The sequence below is a fragment of the Podarcis muralis genome, chromosome 6, assembly GCF_964188315.1.
Source record: "Podarcis muralis chromosome 6, rPodMur119.hap1.1, whole genome shotgun sequence".
Classification (NCBI taxonomy): Eukaryota; Metazoa; Chordata; class Lepidosauria; order Squamata; family Lacertidae; genus Podarcis; species Podarcis muralis.
Window position 1 is genome coordinate 54,267,340 of NC_135660.1, and position 19,336 is coordinate 54,286,675.

General features: G+C 43.0%; 1 protein-coding gene across 13 annotated transcripts in view; it reads left to right on the forward strand.

The window, feature by feature from the left end:
- Positions 1-2,157: 2,157 nt before the first annotated feature.
- Positions 2,158-19,336, forward strand: part of TACC2 (transforming acidic coiled-coil containing protein 2) — a 162,246-nt gene continuing 145,067 nt past the window's right edge. For 6 of the 13 annotated variants that reach the window (XM_077930301.1, XM_077930304.1, XM_077930307.1 and 3 more), the window contains exon 1: positions 2,165-2,350. The gene's annotated coding sequence lies outside the window, so the exon portion shown is untranslated. Of the gene's footprint in view, positions 2,351-15,863; positions 16,016-19,336 lie in introns of those variants that run through there. The other 7 variants (XM_077930311.1, XM_077930312.1, XM_077930313.1 and 4 more) reach the window with 4 other exon arrangements.

Consider the following 19,336-nt stretch of genomic DNA (forward strand, 5'->3'; position numbering starts at 1 on the left):
CATTTGATTCCAGAAACACAGTTAAGGTAGCAGCACAAAATCCAGGGAAGTGTTTTCAATCTATACAGTACCTAAAAAAAAAAGAGCAACTTTTTGGGAACAAAATCAGTCAACAAAATTTTGAAACATATCTCATGTAAGGGGGTGCCGTCCTTTTTGGGGGTGCAGTTTTTCCTATCCCCCGAGGCCTTTCGACTGTTGCCAATGCGTGCAGCGGGAGGAGCTGGCTGGGTGAAGTTAAAACCTAGAGCCCGATCAGCTGATTCCTCGGGGTCTGCCTGGTTGTGTATAAAAGCCGGTGCACGCGAGTGCCTTCGAAGAAACGCGTGCTCAGTGAAACAAACCAAAGAAATTTCCGCGAGTGGACTTGCGGGAAAACACCAGCACAGTCTTTTCCCCACCCAGTTCAGTCTGAGTTAGTGTTTTTTTGAGCAGAAGAAATGCGCAGGCAGTGACTGTGAATGCTGTTTAGCACTCCGATTTAAGAACAAATGCATGTGATAAAGAGAGAGCGCTCCGCCTCCGCACACTCTGATTTCTTGCTTGGTACATGAGGAAGATGTGGCACCCAGCAGGGGGTAGTAGCAGCATATGATCGTCTGAGCCTGCTGCAACTAGTAGCCCAAAAATGAGCTTTATTAAGCTGCAGCACTCAGGACCATTTACATAAAATAAAATAAATCAAGGACAAGTGAGCTTAATAAAAACTTTTTTTCTAATATACCAGTTAGCCACAGTGGTTCGCTGTGTAGGGCTGCTTGTTTTTGTTGCTAGGCAAAGACCTTTGGCCACAGTATGAGTTTAACAAGAAAGCCAAATGAAAACCCTAAAAGGCATGGCTTCCTCACTGCAGTATGCTTAGCATATACACAGCCTAGTCTTAAATACACTCAGATTTACTTCATAGCACATGTGTGCAGAATTGGAGCCCTGCCTTCCCTAAAGATTTAAGACAGGTGACAATAACTAAAAGTGTGCATAGCACATTCAAGCACATCAGAAAACTGCACCCACATCTGAATGGCAGCATCTAGAATCAGTCTAGATTGCAAGCAATATTTTAAGGACAAATGATTCCATATTGCAAAAAAAACTACACGTATGTTCTACGAACAGAGGTGAATGCAGCCTGACAGCAGGGGTGAGGAACTGGTGAGGCCCTTCAAATGTTATTGGATTCCAATTCCCATCATCCTCAGCCAGCATAGCCAGTGGAGAGGGCTCATGGGAACTGTAGTCAAACAATGCTCAGAGGACAACACTTCGTCATCCCTGCTTTAAAGTTATTTTCACCGTGAGCTCTCTGATGTTATTTCCCTCTTGACAGCTAAGGCCAGAGTCTTCCTGGTTAAGAGGCTAAGACAAAACCTCAGCCTGTGAACTCTGAGTAAAGCAAGACCTCTTGGATGCCCTCTAATGGAACAAAGGCAGCACGGCAGTTGTGGAAGTGCAACCGTGTGGGACAGGCAGGCAGCAGGTTTGAGTGGGAGCATTATTTTTAAACGAGAAAACTTTGCAAGGAAAGGGTTAAATGCAGCCGTCTGTCTCTTTGCAATAGCTGAGAAGCTAGACTCTACACAGACTACCCCAGTCCTTGCAAATAAATAAATAAATATGGCTTCTACCTTTTGTTTTTATTTTAGAGTAATGCCTTCTCTGGGGGGAAAAAGGAGTGTTGAAATAGTAGTGCTGTTAATCATTTAGGAATTGCATTTGCTGATCATCCTGTAGAAGAGGATGTGGGAGCAGGGCTGGACAGGACCCCAGCCAAATCCTGTGCATGTAAATTTTTAAATAAGTCCCATTCAGTGGGACTTTGCTCTCAGCTAGGATCTGAGCCTTCAGGTTTCTGTGTGGGCTTCAATTTGAGCCTGGTCCTAATTTTATCCAGTGAGCAAGCAGAGAGGTATTATGCGTCTAAGTATGTGTGTTTTAAAGTTGAAACCAAAAATACACAGAGTTAAAATCCCAAAGGGCTGTACTGGCATAATATATAAATATTGCATTTAGTAATAAACCAAGGAATAAAACATTCTGCATTTAGTTTACAGCACCTGGGAGGGTGTGTTCATGTGGAGTGCATTTCCTTTTATGCTATTTTCCCATCCAGTAACGGGGGATTCCTGCAGAGAACTGACGTGTTGTAGCTTTGAGCTCCCGGGGTCAGATTCCTTACACTTCACGGCTATCCAGCATAGTGTTCTCAAACCTAAGCCAATTCACATTAATAGAACACTTTCATGTGATCCAGGGGGAAAGGGATCCACACACACAGGAGGAAAAGGCAGGGAGTGAAGGACGTTGTCAGATCAGGGGCACCGTTTTCGCTTTTTGATTGGAGGAAAACGAGGTAAGTAAATCCTAAATCACACTTCTGTAAATCCTTTTTGACAACAGAAAGCTTAGAATAATTTTGTTAGCTGGGCTTTTGCAGAGTATTACAGAAAAACATTTCCTTTCCTCCTTACAGAAGTGGTTTATAACCTTCAGCTTGGAAAGTTGTGAAGAGATTTTCCTTTTTCAGCATTACAGGCTGAAGTTGTGTGTGTAAAGGTGCTTCTGGTGTTTATTGAGCAGTCATTCTTATTTGTTTGTGGGGAGGCTATGTCAAAGCAAGTTTCATTCCACTTTCCAGTGCATTTATCCACTGTTTGCCTTATTGCAAAAGGTCCGTTCTTTTGAGGAAGCAAGTTTATTGAGCAAGAGCCCCAACGGCTCCATATACCTGAATTTGCCGACATACAGTTGAATCACACTCCAAAATAGTGACTGTCTGGAAACGCATTCAGAATTTTGAAGCCGGAATAGGGATGCCAATTTGAGATTAAATGATGCAGATTAACATTCAAAGGTGTACTTTTCATAAATGTTTATTCTAGGCTGTCATAACTTTGAAAATGCTGCTTGCTGGCATTTATTTAATTGTTTTACCACGTTTATGCAATACATTGATTTTATTTATCATACATTTCAGGTATAAAAAGGAATGCAGGGGATGGTATTTGCTGCTTTCAATTATTCAAGCCTCCTTATATTATACCAGCCTGGTAGCTTGCCATATGTTTTGGACCACAACTCCCATCAGCCCTAGCTCCAGCTGGCTGTGGTTGGTGGGAATTGTAGTCCAAAACATCTGAAGGTTGCCAGATTGGTGAAGGCTGTTCTTTTCATCACCTTTTTCACCTGAATGACTTGATTAAAATACCTGACACATTACAAGATGCCTCCACATATACATGTAGGGGCAGAATTTCAGCATCTGTGATCTGTTTCTGTTCTTTAAAGGGGTGGTAGGGGAAGGTGATTCTGACCCCAGGTGCACTGACCCATTGCACCTGACAGAAATATTTATTTAAAATATATTTTTATAGATTATGCTTTTATTATGATTTTACTGGGTACCAACAGAGCATACAGAGTCTGTTTTCAAGTCATTGAATCATATACCTCTTGACCGTAATGAAACCTTTAAGCAACTTACATTTATATTTTGATTTAAACCAAATTATAATAGCATAGGTTATTAGAACTACTTGTATTAGAACTAATTGTATATATACTGAGCATCTATAAGAAATAAAACAGGCATCAGCAAACTCGGCCCCCCAAATGTTTTGGGACTACAACTCCCATCATCCCTAGCTAACAGGACCAGTGGTCAGGGGTGATGGGAGTTGTAGTCCCAAAACATCTGGAGGGCCGAAGGTCGGGGGTGCCTGAAATAAAATGTTTGGTCCAGTTTTAGTATATTCATATTCCTGTCCCCCTTTCTTCCAAGGAATTTAAGTTCATCACATATCTTTAGGTGCCAGGTGAAAACTTCCCTCTTCACCCAGGCCTTTTACTAATTAAACAATCTATCGCATTTTAAGTTGTGGGGGTATTGTTTGTAATTATTATTATTATTATTATTATTATTATTATTATTATTATTTAATGTGAACTGCCATGTGATCCTCGGATGAAGGATGGTATATAAATCTCATAAATAACAACAACAAAAATAAGTTGACCTGCATGCTTCTCTTTCCCCCCAAAATTTTTTATTAGTTTTCCTCATTTTTAGACAAACAAACACAGATCATAACTGAACTTGACCCAATATTAATATCATAGTTAAATGACTTCCTCAAATTCCCCTGACTGAATTTCATTATGTATCATTGTAACGGTTTTCCAAAATTATATCTCATAAAATTTACTTAATCCTCTTAACATCTTTATCTCTTTTCATCTTAACTTTAAACTTAACTTAAATTTCACATATTCAGATCCTTAGCCTAACTATTATTTTGCAAGTATTTCTATTTAAGACCTGCATGCTTCTCTTCCCCTCTGCCTCATTTTAACCTCACAACAATCCTGTGAGGTAGGTTGAGCTGAGAGATAATTGACTGGTTTGGGACCACCTAGTGAGCTTCGTAGCTGATTGGAGGGGGGGGGGCAGGATTTGAGCCTGGATTGATTTCTGTGTGTGTGTGTTTGAAGGATGAGATACATTATACTTAACAATAACAGCAAACAAGTGGGAACTTCAATGAATTGTTGCTGTGTTGAATGTTCAGATTGACAGTCAGACATGCCCTTTTACAGCACACTCCATTCCATCCCCCCTTTTGGTTGGACCAATGCAGGAAGACAATTCTAGACTAAATGGGCTTTTGGTTTGATCCAGCAGGGCTCTTCTTAGGTCGATGAATTGCATAGCAACCAGTTTAAACAGAACTTTGAACTGGATTAAATGTGAAAACAGTTTTGAAGTGTGCAGCTGTCAAGGACTCCAAATGTTTGGTATTGCAAAGTATTTACTACAACCATTCTGTAACTAAAATTTTAATTTAACAAGTAACAAGTTCATATGTTTATTGTTCTAGCTATGACAAACTTGTAACAATAGTATTAATAAAATAATACAGAACATACATCAAAAAAATAAGCCAACATCCATGATGAAAGAGAGAGAAGATACCAGAGACACCAACAAGCTTAAATCTAGCCTGATTTCAGATTAAGCCTCTGAATTACCAAAACAATTTGTTGCAATTTTATCGAACTCCTTTTTCCTTTTTATTTATTTTTTTTGCAGCCAGTGGACAGAGGGCTACTGTGTTACAAAGCTAATATAGTCACTTAAAAGAAATCAAACCATTTATAGTGTACCTATGTGTTTCTGTGAACAAAGGTTTCAGAAAGCGATCTCTTGGGTCTCTATATAAGTGGCAGGCTAACAGATAATGAGTGATGTCTTCCACCTGAGGTTGGCCACAAATGACAAGGTGCCCCATGATATTCTTGTAAAGAAGCTGGTAAAATGCGGTCTTGACTATGCTACCACTCAGTGGATTTGTAACTGGCTGACTGACCGAACCCAAAGGGTGCTCATCAATGGTTCCTCTTCATCCTGGAGAAGAGTGACTAGTGGGGTGCCACAGGGTTCTGTCTTGGGCCCGGTCTTATTCAACATCTTTATCAACGACTTGGATGATGGACTCAAGGGCATCCTGATCAAATTTGCAGATGACACCAAACTGGGAGGGGTGGCTAACACCCCAGAGGACAGGATCACACTTCAAAACGACCTTGACAGATTAGAGAACTGGGCCAAAACAAACAAGATGAATTTTAACAGGGAGAAATGTAAAGTATTGCACTTGGGCAAAAAAAATGAGAGGCACAAATACAAGATGGGTGACACCTGGCTTGAGAGCAGTACATGTGAAAAGGATCTAGGAGTCTTGGTTGACCACAAACTTGACATGAGCCAACAGTGTGACGCGGCAGCTAAAAAAGCCAATGCAATTCTGGGCCTCATCAATAGGAGTATAGCATCTAGATCAAGGGAAGTAATAGTGCCACTGTATTCTGCTCTGGTCAGACCTCACCTGGAGTACTGTGTCCAGTTCTGGGCACCACAGTTCAAGAAGGACACTGACAAACTGGAACGTGTCCAGAGGAGGGCAACCAAAATGGTCAAAGGCCTGGAAATGATGCCTTATGAGGAACGGCTAAGGGAGCTGGGCATGTTTAGCCTGGAGAAGAGGAGGTTACGGGGTGATATGATAGCCATGTACAAATATATAAAAGGATGTCACATAGAGGAGGGAGAAAGGCTGTTTTCTGCTGCTCCAGAGAAGCGGACACGGAGCAATGGATCCAAACTACGAGAAAGAAGATTCCACCTAAACATTAGGAAGAACTTCCTGACAGTAAGAGCTGTTCGACAGTGGAATTTGCTGCCAAGGAGTGTGGTGGAGTCTCCTTCTTTGGAGGTCTTTAAGCAGAGGCTTGACAACCATATGTCAGGAGTGCTCTGATGGTGTTTCCTGCTTGGCAGGGGGTTGGACTCGATGGCCCTTGTGGTCTCTTCCAACTCTATGATTCTATGATTCTATGAAATACAAAGTCTGCCTGCGTATGGGACCTTGTAACAGCAGCCATCCAAGACTAGAGTGGGCCTCACTTGGAAACGCAGTTAAATAAAGGCATTTCTTAAGGAAATTAGTGAGAGTTTGGCCAGATAATTTGCTGTAGAATGCTCTGTTCTCAGGAGTGAATACCAAGGGGGAAATTGGGCATTTCTCATTGGTTGCAGGTCCCTTCTGGATTCTATCCAGAAGAGCCAATCATTTATTTGACACTTCTTTTTGGTCAATGCAGACCACAGTTCTGGAAAATAATACTTGTCTAAAGCATCCTGACAAGCTGCTTTCCAGAGCTGGTTATCATCCAATTCCATATAGCACAGCACAGGAAAATGCTCAATTGGCTTAGTAGAAATTCTTTTAATATACTTTAACTGAGCGCAATCTGTTCTTGCCTTAATTGTTGGCCACCTGGATTCTTTACAAAGAAGAGCTGCTGACATTCCTGATGGTAGAGAGAATAGCTTCTGGGAAAAAATATTCTGCAAAGTTTCCAAAACTTTAATGGAGTTCGAATCAGAGGCCTAGATTTTAACACCACAGAAATGTACTACAGTATTTTGCTTGCTACTAGCACCTAAATAGTCAATTGGACAAGGAAGTTGAGATGTCCATTTTCTCCTAGTCATAAGGACTGGATGTCAAAATCATGGGATGTTATGGTTTGTTTTATGTAGGTTTTGTTTTTGTTGTTTTCGTGAAAGAGCTAATTCCAAGGTGGAATCAGAGCAGTGCTGAGGCGATGAACACACCCACTGCTGTAAAGCTTTGTACTGAAGCTATACATGAATGACAAACTCCCTTTTCTTTCTTTTTGGAATCTGCATGCTGAGCTCTGCCGCTTTGAGAAAAAATAACATTAGGCATCATGGCACGTTTACAAGCGGACCGCTCAGCAGGTCTGAAACATCACACAAGCACATTCTTGGACTAATTAAATTTTTCATACTGCATGGTGCATGTTAGGACTCGACAAGCACATTTGCCTCGCTCAGGTTTTGGGTTGAGGTACAATGGGAAACAGAAATCAAGATTTTATCCTATGTTGTCTACAAGACTTGAGCACCCCAGTTTAGGAACATGGGAGGGAGCCAATATAAAAGCTGCATGCACACAGTTGTTGTTTTTTGTAAGTATCTGGAACAGGTTGCTGCATGGGAAACCAAATAAAACAACATGTCCAGCTCTGCATATGTTATCTCCAGTGGCGAATGAGTTTCTCTTTCAACAGGAACTTATTGCACTCAGTTGTTGTCTGCAAGCTGTGGTGAAACCTGTTCTGACTTCTGTATACATTCATGTATTTGGAGAAACACATGTGGACTTGAAGAGAGGAGGGAGATGGTATGCAAGTCCTGAGTATGTTGGCTTCAGGTTTGTCTTCTGAGCGTTTAGGGTAACCACGTTCAACTGAATGCTTCCCTCCAATTGGAAACCTAGCATAAGAAGCTGCGATATCATGAGTCAGACCATTGGACTGTCCAGTTCAATATTGTCTACACTGACTGGCAGGGCTTTAGATGGGAATCTTTCTCAGCCCTGCCTGGAGATGCTGGAGAATGAATCTGGGACCTTCTGCATGCAATATGGATGCTCTTCCGCTGAGTTGTGGCCCTTCCCTAAACTTCCCCAGGGTTCCTAATCTGGGGAAGGCATTCAAGTGCAGACCTTGGCACTGAATGTAGGACATCTGCCATGGAGCTGGCATACACTGGGATGTTGGAAAAGGGTGGAGCTTTTATGTATATTCCTGCCTCCCCTTTAAACTAAAAATGTATACAGTGGTACCTCGGGTTACAGACGCTTCAGGTTACAGACTCCACTAACCCAGAAATAGTATCTTGGGTTAAGAACTTTGCTTCAGGATGATAACAGAAATCGTGCTTCTGCGGCGCGGCAGCAGCAGGAGTCTCCATTAGCTAAAGTGGTGCTTCAGGTTAAGAACAGTTTCAGGTTAAGAACGGACCTCTGGAACGAATTAAGTACTTAACCCAAGGTACCACTGTATATACCTTGAATACAGAGGTAGGGCATTGGTGTCAGTAAACTGGGCATGTCATATTTTTAAAAGGGCATGTCGTATTTTTAAAAGGTTTCCTTAAAACATTTTAATACCCACTTCATCAAAACTGATTCCATAATAGATTGCAAGGTTTTATATACACACAAACTTGCCATTGCAGTGGCCAAGTGGTATGCATGCTTGTGTAGACTCATCCCTCATTACAGCATAGATCGAATGGGGAACTGCAGCCATTTTTGTAGCATGAAGTGCACACTGGGGAATAATGTAACTGGAACAGTTGCAAATCAGTGGAAGTGAAGTAGTCAGTGCAGATGGTTTGAGTTATCTTATTATGCGAGGCAAATATTATAGAAAAGGAAAAATGTATTGGAAAAAGCTGTCTGCAAAACATCCCGACTGGTTTATCGCTCACTGTTTCCAAGTCCTTCCCAACTCACAGGCTGATGACTACATTTAACCACTTTCTTTATTAGACTAGTCACTGTTACCCACAGATCTGGAATATTACGCAGTTGTGCTGAGCCAAAATCCACCATTAAGTTAAAGTTGTATGAAACCTGTGGTCAACATTTGTTTTTGTCAAAAGCTTGAGTTATTTGAAAAGGACAAGAATCTTTGTTTATTGAAGGGAGAGGTAATCGTGGTGATATTTCCAATGTCAAGGAAAATTCATGTTCCATTCAAATCAGCTTCAAAATTGGCTAAACTTAGTTTGCAATGTTATTAAAGACGAAATACATCCAGTGGCTCACAGATGGCATTCTGACCACAGCAGCACTCAACAAATCTGTTGATGTAAATATAAAATCTGCCACTTCAAAAAAAAATGGGGGGGGGGGGGGCTGCAAGCTTTTCAAAAAAAGCATAAAGCAATACAAAGTTGCACCAGGTATTTTTTTGTTATGCCCAGCGTCTCCTGATTTACACCAGCTGTCTCAGCAGACACAACAGAAGCATCTAGATTGTGGTGGCACATAGACCATGTAGCATACTGCACACGGGGCCTTGAAGTTTGGCAATGGGAGCTTTCCAGTTAGCCCCAAAACTGCAGTGCACCAGGCTTCACTCTTTTAGCACTACAGATTTGTTTGCAATGCTGACGGGAAGGGGCAAGTGGGAGAGTATCATGGCAGATGCATGTAGCCCATGGAGATTTGGAGAATCTTATTCAGAACTGCCAGGCAGTTGCTGTCTTAGCATTTCTAGTCAGGAAAATATGAAGGCCTGTCCCATTCATTTGATGATATCTACAGAAAGGTAACAGCCACCTTTGTCACACTTCATTTCTCCCCAGTCACGTGCATGCTCAGCTTTCTTTGCATTTATCACTTTAGCACCAATGTAGGGGCCTCTCCAAATGCCCTTTTTATTGTGCGTTTATGATTATTTGCGCTCATGGTGGTATTGGGGCAGTAAGCATCACCCTGCTCTCAATGTTGTTTGCACCTGCAAAAAGCCTAGGGGCAGTCTGCATTCTTTCCACATAACTTTCTGCTGAAATCCTGCAGTGTTTTATACAACAAATGTTACAAGGTGGTTGTTGTTTGGTTCTGCTTTTGCTGTGCTATAGCCCAAGAATAACCCTCTAGATAGCAACAATGCAGGCAAGTTCTTTTTATTTATTTTACTTACAAAAGTATTTCTATATCACTGTATTATAAGGTATCAAGGTGATGCACACCGCTAAAACCTAAAACATCATTTGAAAAAAACCACAGATAATCATTAAGGTCTCAGGGAAGCATTCAAGAACAACTAATAAAGAGGAATATAAATCCACTAACCATTCACCACTAACACACTGCTATAGCACCAATGACATGTTGCAGAATACACAAAATTTGCAACAAACAAACAAACAAACACCAGTCTGGAGGAGCCAAACACGTAGAAAAGGAACTGTGTAAAAAATGAACACTGCAGCAGAAGACAGTCTACATGGGTGTTTGGTTTTAGTTTCTATGTACACAATGCACTATAACCTGATTCCGGCCCAACTACAATTAGCTTGTGCTATACATGTGTAACACTAGTGTGCACTCAGCTTGGGGGTGCATGAGGCTTTTAGGGGTACACTGTGTGAGTATATCTACTACACCCCCCAAAAAAAACCTAGACTGAAGAAACCTTGGGTTGTTTTCTTTCATATTAATCTTTTCTGTGAGCAACAACACAACACCAAAACCCCTACCCTTGTCCCAGGATTATGCATACATTGGCCTCAGCTCTTCAAACAGTTACAGACTCCAAGTCTTAGTTGCAAATTGGGGTTCTACGTGTGTGGATATTTTTAGGATCAGAGCCGATGAGTCTGGCCAACCTTTGGCTCTCCTCCAGATCAAAACAGTGAGGTCTGGGGGATAGGGTTTCTGTATTCCCGAATACCAGTTCCTCTCCAGAAGAGTATATGTTATTGGGAGGAAATATTCCTGGACATTCTGAACAGTAACTTGCAGACGGGAGTTGCAGCAATTCCTGCCAAGACATAAAATTTTACAATGCACCTTAGGTGAGTGTTGCTGGAAAGGCCTATTGAGTCCAGTTTTGTGTTCTCAAAGTGGGCTCACCAGATACCTATGGGAAACCCATCAACTGGATGTGACACGCTTCCCCAATCTGAATGCTTTCCATTCAGATCTCTGCCACGGGTGCATTTGGTATTGTTTTTAAACATATTTGTGGTTACTTTCTGTGTTGTTTTTTAACTGTTTTCATAGATTTGTGTTGCATTTTGTACATCACCCTGAGGCATATCTGGAAGACAGTAGTTAAATGAGTCCAATAGTTCTCACCTGCTTGTAAGCCTCAGACACTAGTATTCAGAGACATGCCAGTCTGATACTGAAGTAGCGCAAAGAAAGTACATGATTAATTTGTTCCAGTTTTAAGACACCCACCCAGCGCTGGATTTAGGGCAGTTCCCCTGCATAGGGAGCCAATTCGAGGTGGTGCAAAATAGTGATAGTAATAGTAGTAGTAGTAACAACAAACAAACTGTATTTATATGGGTAAATATACAGGTAAACGTACCAAAAGGAATTATTGTGAAAATAAGAAATATTTGGAAGGGGCGTGCCAAATTTTGTCCTCAGGGTGCCATATTACCAAAGTCCACCCCTGAACCTACCCACCCTAACAAGGTCATTTCAGGTTAGAGATGAGCTTCTACTTGGGCGTGGGAAGGCAGGTGAAGAAAGCAGGAGGGAGAACAGCAGGATCTCCTTCGGATCTAAAAGCAGCACATCTAATGTGGATGTGAGAGCCATAGGATACAGCATCTGGAAATAATATACTCTCACACTCACCCCATGTCTCTGATAAGCAAGAAATTCTGGGGCACAGCCGTTACCTGGCTTCTGTTTTTCTTTGAAAGGAGGTCACCAGAGGCATATGCCCCCCCTTTAGCAGTTGGATGTATTTAGAAAGGTACAGGCTGAGCATAGGTGGAGGTACATCTTAAAGACAAGCCAGAGTCAGCCAAAGTCCAGGGCACCCATATTGGGCAGACAGCATGATTACTGAGATGTCAAATTTTACAGAGCAGATTTTCTAAGGAGAAGGTCTATGCTCACAGCTCCTGTTTAAAAAACTTAGAACCTTATTGCCAGTAATATTTACAAGATATGAGTCCTACCCTTCTGCAACAAAATGCAAAGCTACATCTTGGCCATCTGGTCTTCAAGTTCCCCAAAGTGTTTGCAAGTGTAGTGCAGTCTCACTGGGTATTGCACAAGCACCTTTAAATATAAGTGTCCCTAGATCCTGAAAACAGATCGCCTCACGCTGTTGGGGGTTTGTTTTAGTGACTGGAAAATGATCACATCAGGTATAAATAGTGCCAGAGCCAGGCTGGCAAAGCACATGTGTTGCACAACTTTAGCTCTCTCATTAGGAGAAGCAGATTAGGTTGGGTGTTTGTTTGAAGCATTGAGGGATTATGCCATCTGGGGCAACAGAAGCTGGTTTTGTTCATTCCCTTCTCAACAGCCAAGCAGAAGGACCTGCTGGAGCTCCCTTCCATAGCCTCATGATCCAGTTAGAAAGCATGATAATATGGTTTAGCAACTGGCCTTAATTACTAGGTTGCAATGCAACTGAGACACTTTGTTCATTAAGTGACTTCGTGTTCCTTCCAGGGGGAGTCTTTTCCTGCTTAGGCTTACTGGAGTTGTACTACAACAATCAAGAGAAAATAGATGCTTGTGTAAAAATAGACCCAGAAACTAATTAGTGCCACCTTTTTACTTTATTTCTTTCATTATTTTAAGTAAGCCTGGACTCCAACTTCCATCATCCCCAACCACTGGCTATGCTGGCTGGGACCGATGGGAGTTGGAGTCCAATGATACTTGGAGAGAAACACAAGTTGCTCTACTCTTGCTTTTCACGGCTGCAAACGTACTGACATAACTACTGTTCAAGGCTGGCCCAATACATTTTGCTGTATGAAGGGAAGGGCAAGCTGGCAATCTCTCCATTCTACATAGAGAAGCCAACCAGATTAGCACTGTTGGATTGTTCATCGACAATGACACCATCCTCCTCTGCACCTGAGAACAACAAGCTAGCTTAGAGAGCACATGGTGCACACAGATCTGTTCTCTAATACCTCCCCACCTGTCCCTCAGTATCTGCTGCCCGAGGCAGCTGCTTTACTCTGTCTGATGACAGGGATGGTCCTGCAACTGTTTGGAAAACAGATCTTTATGTGTGAGTCACTGACTGCTTGTTTACACTCAAAAGAACAGCCTCCAACAGCTATCTCTGATTGAGATGCCCTTTAAGTATTCTCCATGTGACTTAGGAGTTTCTTGTCCAACTGCAGACTCACGATGGAGGTGGGGAAACATCTGAATGACTCATCCACATGGTGGGGCCAATTTTATGGGTCTTCCCCACGGAAGTGGCAGGAGGAGCTGTGTCCTTTACAGGTTACCTGAGCTGCATGGGAACCACTTTTATTCAGAGAGGCTTGGAAGATCATTTTAAATGGGGCAACCACGTGGGCCTTTTATATAGAAGCCTGGATGGTAGGCTCCAACTAACCTATAAAAAGCCCTGCAGATTATTTGAGAGAGAGCTATATACTGTCATATGCATGGTCAACACATACATCAAAATGAGGTGGATATAAACTGGCAGAGTTGTGTGATAGCAGAGTGAACTGAACCACTTCAGACTGCAGATAGGGAAATTGGATTTTGGAACACTCCCTCTTCCAGCTGTGTAAATACAACAGCCACAGCTGCAACTTGGGATAACACTCTGTGCACTTGATGAAGAGGATTGTTGTCCATGAAAGCATCGGCCATAATAATTATGTTAGTCTTTAAGACCCTTCACCATTTTGCTGCAAGAGGCTGACATGTCCATCCCTCCGGAAACCCATATAGACAGTTCCTACAATATCCCACTCAGGAAGGCAGGTGCTCTTTCTATGAGATACTTGCTGTTCTGTTTCTAGGTGTCGTGCTACCATTTCTGGAGCAGTTGCTGTCACAGAGTCTCCTTAAAAGCACTGGCAGCAGTATAGCTCTGCTGTGTACATACAAGTTGCCCAGAATACTGGTGCAAACAAGGTAATAATCCTTGGGTCTGAACTCCTGTTTAGGCAACAATTCGGCACAGGGTTTGGTGCATCTCCTGAACCTGATGATTTCAGTGGGTTTGGGTGTGTCTAAATTTGTATAGAAACAGGCTGAATATACAATATATTGTGCTAACATGCCACAGCACTGTGCAGAATTACGTTAAGCACTAGACCTTGAAGTCTGCCTAGGAGTTGGTAGTTTTATGCAAGCAGGCTCTGTCAAGCAATCTCTTGTAGTCATTGGAGCTGACATTAAGGGTTAATAATAACTATTAACTCAGAGCATAAACAGGTGCCATGCTTCTTGCATCACCTCATTTCAAAGAGTTTCTGTCTGTGCGACTCCACCTATCAAATATGAATCACTGGGAAATTATTCCCAGCACAGACGGTCATGTCGGCAGTTGACAGCAGCAAAGCTCTCTGAAGATAGCAGGGAAAACAAACAGGCCAAAGGGAAACTCTGAATTCATTAACACACAATCACAAAAATTCATTCTTGATCTTATGTACCTGCCCATCTGAAGCAACATTGGGGTTCCCACTTATTTTACTGCCTGTGTTTCACATGGTGAGGCTTGACTTCACAGTTGCCTGGCAGCTGAAGCTCAACCTGATAGGGTTTGGTTCACTCCCAGTTCTGCTTCCTCACTTGTACTTGCCCTTCAACCATGCCTGTTGGAGGGTAGTTCACTTCCTCCTAAAACTGGCAGGTTACTGATATGTAAATCCCCCAATGCAGCAGTATCTGAGGCAGCTGGTCCTAGTCCTGTTGCCCGCCTCTGTACCCCACATGCCGTAATAAGCAGTATTTCAGATGTGTGGGCTGTGCATTATTCACTGTAGACATTTTGATGTGATAGAAGTGTTAGTTTCTCCAGGGCTATGTCCAATGCTGTCTGTTGCTGCAAGAACATGAGGGATATAGGCAAAGTGACAGCAGTGGATACAACCAAAGTGATGGCTGGGGCAACCCAGTCAGATGGGTGGGGTATTATCTATCTATCCATCATCTACCTACCTACCTAAAAAGGTAAAGGGACCCCTTACCATTAGGTCCAGTCACGGATGACTCTGAGGTTGCGGCGCTCATATCGATTTACTGGCCGATGGAGCCGGCTTACGGCTTCCCGGTCATGTGGCCAGCATGACTAAGCCACTTCTGGCAAACCAGAGCAGTGCATGGAAGCGCTGTTTACCTTCCCACCAGAGCGGTACCTATTTATCTACTTGCACTGGCATGCTTTCGAACTGCTAGGTGGGCAGGAGAAGGACCGAGCAATGGGAGCTCACCCCATCACAGGGATTCAAACCGCTGACCTTCTGATCGGCAAGCCCTAGGCTCTGTGGTTTAGACCACAGCGCCACCCGCGTCTGCCCTACCTATCTGCCCTTAAATCCATTTTTTATGAAGGATGCTATGAAAATATTTACATAATAAACAAAAAAGTTTCCCTTATGTTTTCCTTATGCAGTATTTTAAAATGTAAGCTGAGAGTCCTGAGATAGTAATAAAGTGTTTGTGGATGTTGCAGTGTGTGTGTGTGTGGTGATACCCACAAAGAGCCCACAGGTCATATGTGCCTTGGCCCTCTAAATAAGATAGGAAAGCAGAGGAAGGTAACCAAATTTTCCATTTTCTGATATATGCTGCGATGTCTGTCTTCAACTCCATATCCTCGGGGATCTGTCTCTCCCTCTTAAGTAGCACTTATCGAGTGAGTGTGGGGAACTGACTGGTTCTGCTCTGTACCTGGGGTGGAGTCAAAGTTATTTGTTCAACTGGTTATGCCTAATTCAAGGTGGGTCATTTAAAAGAGAGCCAGATTCATGTGATTCAGAGGAGAGGAAGGCAGAGGAGGAAAACAAAGGTGGAGACTGGTGAGGTGTGCAGCTGGAAAGCGTGAGCTGCCAAAGACATTTGCTGAAGTGCCAGAAGGGGGGTCAGAGGGACAACAAAAACAATTATCCTGGAACGTAAGTGCGCTAAGAATTTCTTCCTATTAAGTCTTTTTGTTTCTCACAACAAAGAGTAAGTTTCTCACGGGACAAGGTTTACATGAGCACTATATTCTAAAATACAGTTGAGCTGAAACTGTATTTTAAAACAGCAGGCTTTAAAAGTATGTTATCTAGGAGTAACAATGGAAAACACAAATGAAATTTACTGGTTGGGTTTTGTTATTTCTTTAAAAAATCAATATGCAAATGTCACTTATTTGTGAGACCTGATCCTAGTGGGTAATGCAAAATCTTGTAATCTCTCAGTGAAGAGAATTGTGTTTTAATTAAGAGAATAGTGAAACAATATATTTATGTTTGGTCAGAGATATTTTCAGTGACGGTTTATACTGAGATATTCATCATGAATGGCGTATGAGGAGGAATTACATAGCTAGGTAAAGCATTCACATGGTGTGGTGTGGTGTGTCGGCTGCCTCATATTGTCTCTGGGGTCTACCTTTTTCTTGAGTTAAGAATTCCAGTGGTGGAACCAGAGAAAGGGGGGTGTTGTTGCTGGGAGAGACCCATGTGAACCGAACAGCTCTAGAGGAGGAATGATGGAGGGTATTGTGCTTAAGTAAAAGTTGTATGAGCAGTGATGACTTTATGGTCTGTGTGGCGCTGTGTTCGACCCTTTTTTGTTGCGTGTGTGTGTGTGTGTGTGTGTGATCCTATTCCTTCACCTAAATGAATGCAAATGCTTCAAAACGAGAGGGTGTGTGAGGACAGGATAGCAATATTTCTGTGCTCCCCTCTCCCAGACAACTTGGAAACTATCCAAGCTGTTCGCTTGGTAGGAGGGAAAGTTGATGATAATGACAATGCCTGTGGAATGAGTGCCCCCACCCAGAAAAAAACCACGTTACTAATTATGATGCTAATTATTATGGTGATAAAGCTTCTGCACTGCCCCACCTGCAAACAACCTGAAGCAGTCTAGGAAAATATGACCATAATAATGACAGTGCCTCTGCACTGGGATCTTTCCCCAAACTGCTGCCACCCCCAACTTGGGGACAATAAGGGGAAAGGATGTGATGATGCCTCTGTATTCGCCTCTCTCTCCCACCCCACCCACACCCCAAGTTCCAGAGCACCCCCTGCTCTAAGGCATGCAGTAGAAACTAGAAAAGTTTGCCATTTCCACCTCACCATCATATTCAACTGAGGCCCCTCTCAAGTAGCTGTCTGCTCCACATGCCAGCAGGCAGCAAAACAAAAACAACAGTAATGGGATAATTATTATTGTAGTTCTTTCAACTCACCCACTGCCATTTTTTTTTTTAAAAACCCTCATAATTAGTGACAGGCAATTCCTGTGCTTTCCCCCACTCCAATACACACATTAAAGTAGCTCATGGGTAGGCAAACTAAGACCCCGGGGCCGGATCCAGCCCAATCGCCTTCTAAATCCAGCCCACGGAGTAGAATGTGTCCTTTTATTTAAAATGCACCTCTGGCTTATTTGTGGGGCATAGGGATTTGTTCATTCCCCCCCCCTCCAAAATATAGTATGGCCCCCCCACAAGGTCTGAGGGACAGTGGACCGGCCCCCTGCTGAAAAATTTTGCTGACCCCTGAAGTAGCTGCTTGACTACTGCTCCATGTGACCACAAAACAAATAGAGCAGTAAGTGGGTTGATCACAACTCCATGCACAGAGATACACACCCACACACCCTTCCTCAAAACTGCCCCATGGCCAGAGCAGCTGCCTGCTCCACCAGGCCAATGGGCAACAAAGAGAATACCTACAGGTATGACACTTCTGAGCTCTCCCCTTTCAAAAAGTCCTTCTGTAGGCAGCCAAAGCAGAGGAGGCAGCCTCAGCAGTACATCCATCCTCAACACCCTCCAAGAACCCATCCTATCTCTCCTCCCCATCTGTGTCCCACAACTGTCCACACAAATCTTTCCCTCCAGAAAGGAGAGGAGGTGCTAGCATCATAGACAAATAGAGCTGGAAGTCAATGAGCCCTTCCAGCTCCAGCAAGTGTTCTGTCCTGCAGAGCCAGATCAAGCATTATCCTCATCCTTCTGCTCAGTGCTATTTATCTAGAAAAAGGGGTGCCGGAACTCACCATTAATGCCTCCTTCGTTCTCTTCTAATGGCAATGGTGTCCAGTTAAGAGGTGCTGGAGCCGAGTTCCTGTGAGCTCCCCCTGAAAAAAAGCCCTGCTTCTGCTTGGGTTGGGTTGGCATCAACTGGCTTAGAAGGTAGCCTGCACAATATGTTCCATATCATTCTTTCTTTCTTTTTTAAAGAAAGGTGAGACTCCAGTTGCACCATTAAAAATCCCACCCTGTTAGGATCCCAGGGATTTCTGTTTCCCAGTGTCGAAATAGTCACAGCTTTGACTTCATTGGCTAGAAACACAATACGCAGTTCAGTTCAGTGGCACCAAAGAAGGCCTTTAATCAGGGAGTAGGAGAAATGAAGAATAGATACAACCCAGCATACTAAAATACTAGAATTCAACAATGGCAATTCATTGTTTGTACTGATGTTGCAAAGGTATCTTCTTAGCTAACAATGTATACACATAACTTGATGGGGGGGCACTTAGCTGCAGAGGGTCCTAATTCTGTGTACACTGCATATACCTATAAATTTGCCATTTTGTATGAGAGTGGTACAATACATGGGAGAAACAGCCCTTGTGCCTTTACACTGGAGTAAAATTAAATAGGGGGATGCGGGTGGCGCTGTGGGTTAAAGCCTCAGCGCCTAGGACTTGCCGATCGAAAGGTCGGCGGTTTGAATCCCCGCGGCAGGGTGCGTTCCTGTCGCTCGATCCCAGCGCCTGCCAACCTAGCAGTTCGAAAGCACCCCCAGGTGCAAGTAGATAAATAGGGACCACTTACTAGCGGGAAGGTAAACGGCGTTCCGTGTGCTGCGCTGGTTCGCCAGATGCAGCTTGTCACGCTGGCCACGTGACCCGGAAGTGTCTGCGGACAGCGCTGGCCCCCAGCCTCTTGTGTGAGATGGGCGCACAACCCCAGAGTCTGGCAAGACTGGCCCGTACGGGCAGGGGTACCTTTACCCTTTACCTTTAAAATTAAATAGCAATGCCAAAGTTGCGATTCTATCCATAATTACTTGGGGACAAGCTCCATTAGATTTATTCCTGAGAAAACATGCACGGGATTATTGTGTGGCCAGCTTCTGCATTCCAGCCTAAAGCGAAGGTGGGGAGTTTTAAAATATTTCAAAGCATTGCAGCATAGTGATTGGTGCAAAGTAGACATTAAGAGATTAGCTCTAATTAGGTGAAAAGAAAACATCATAGGACAT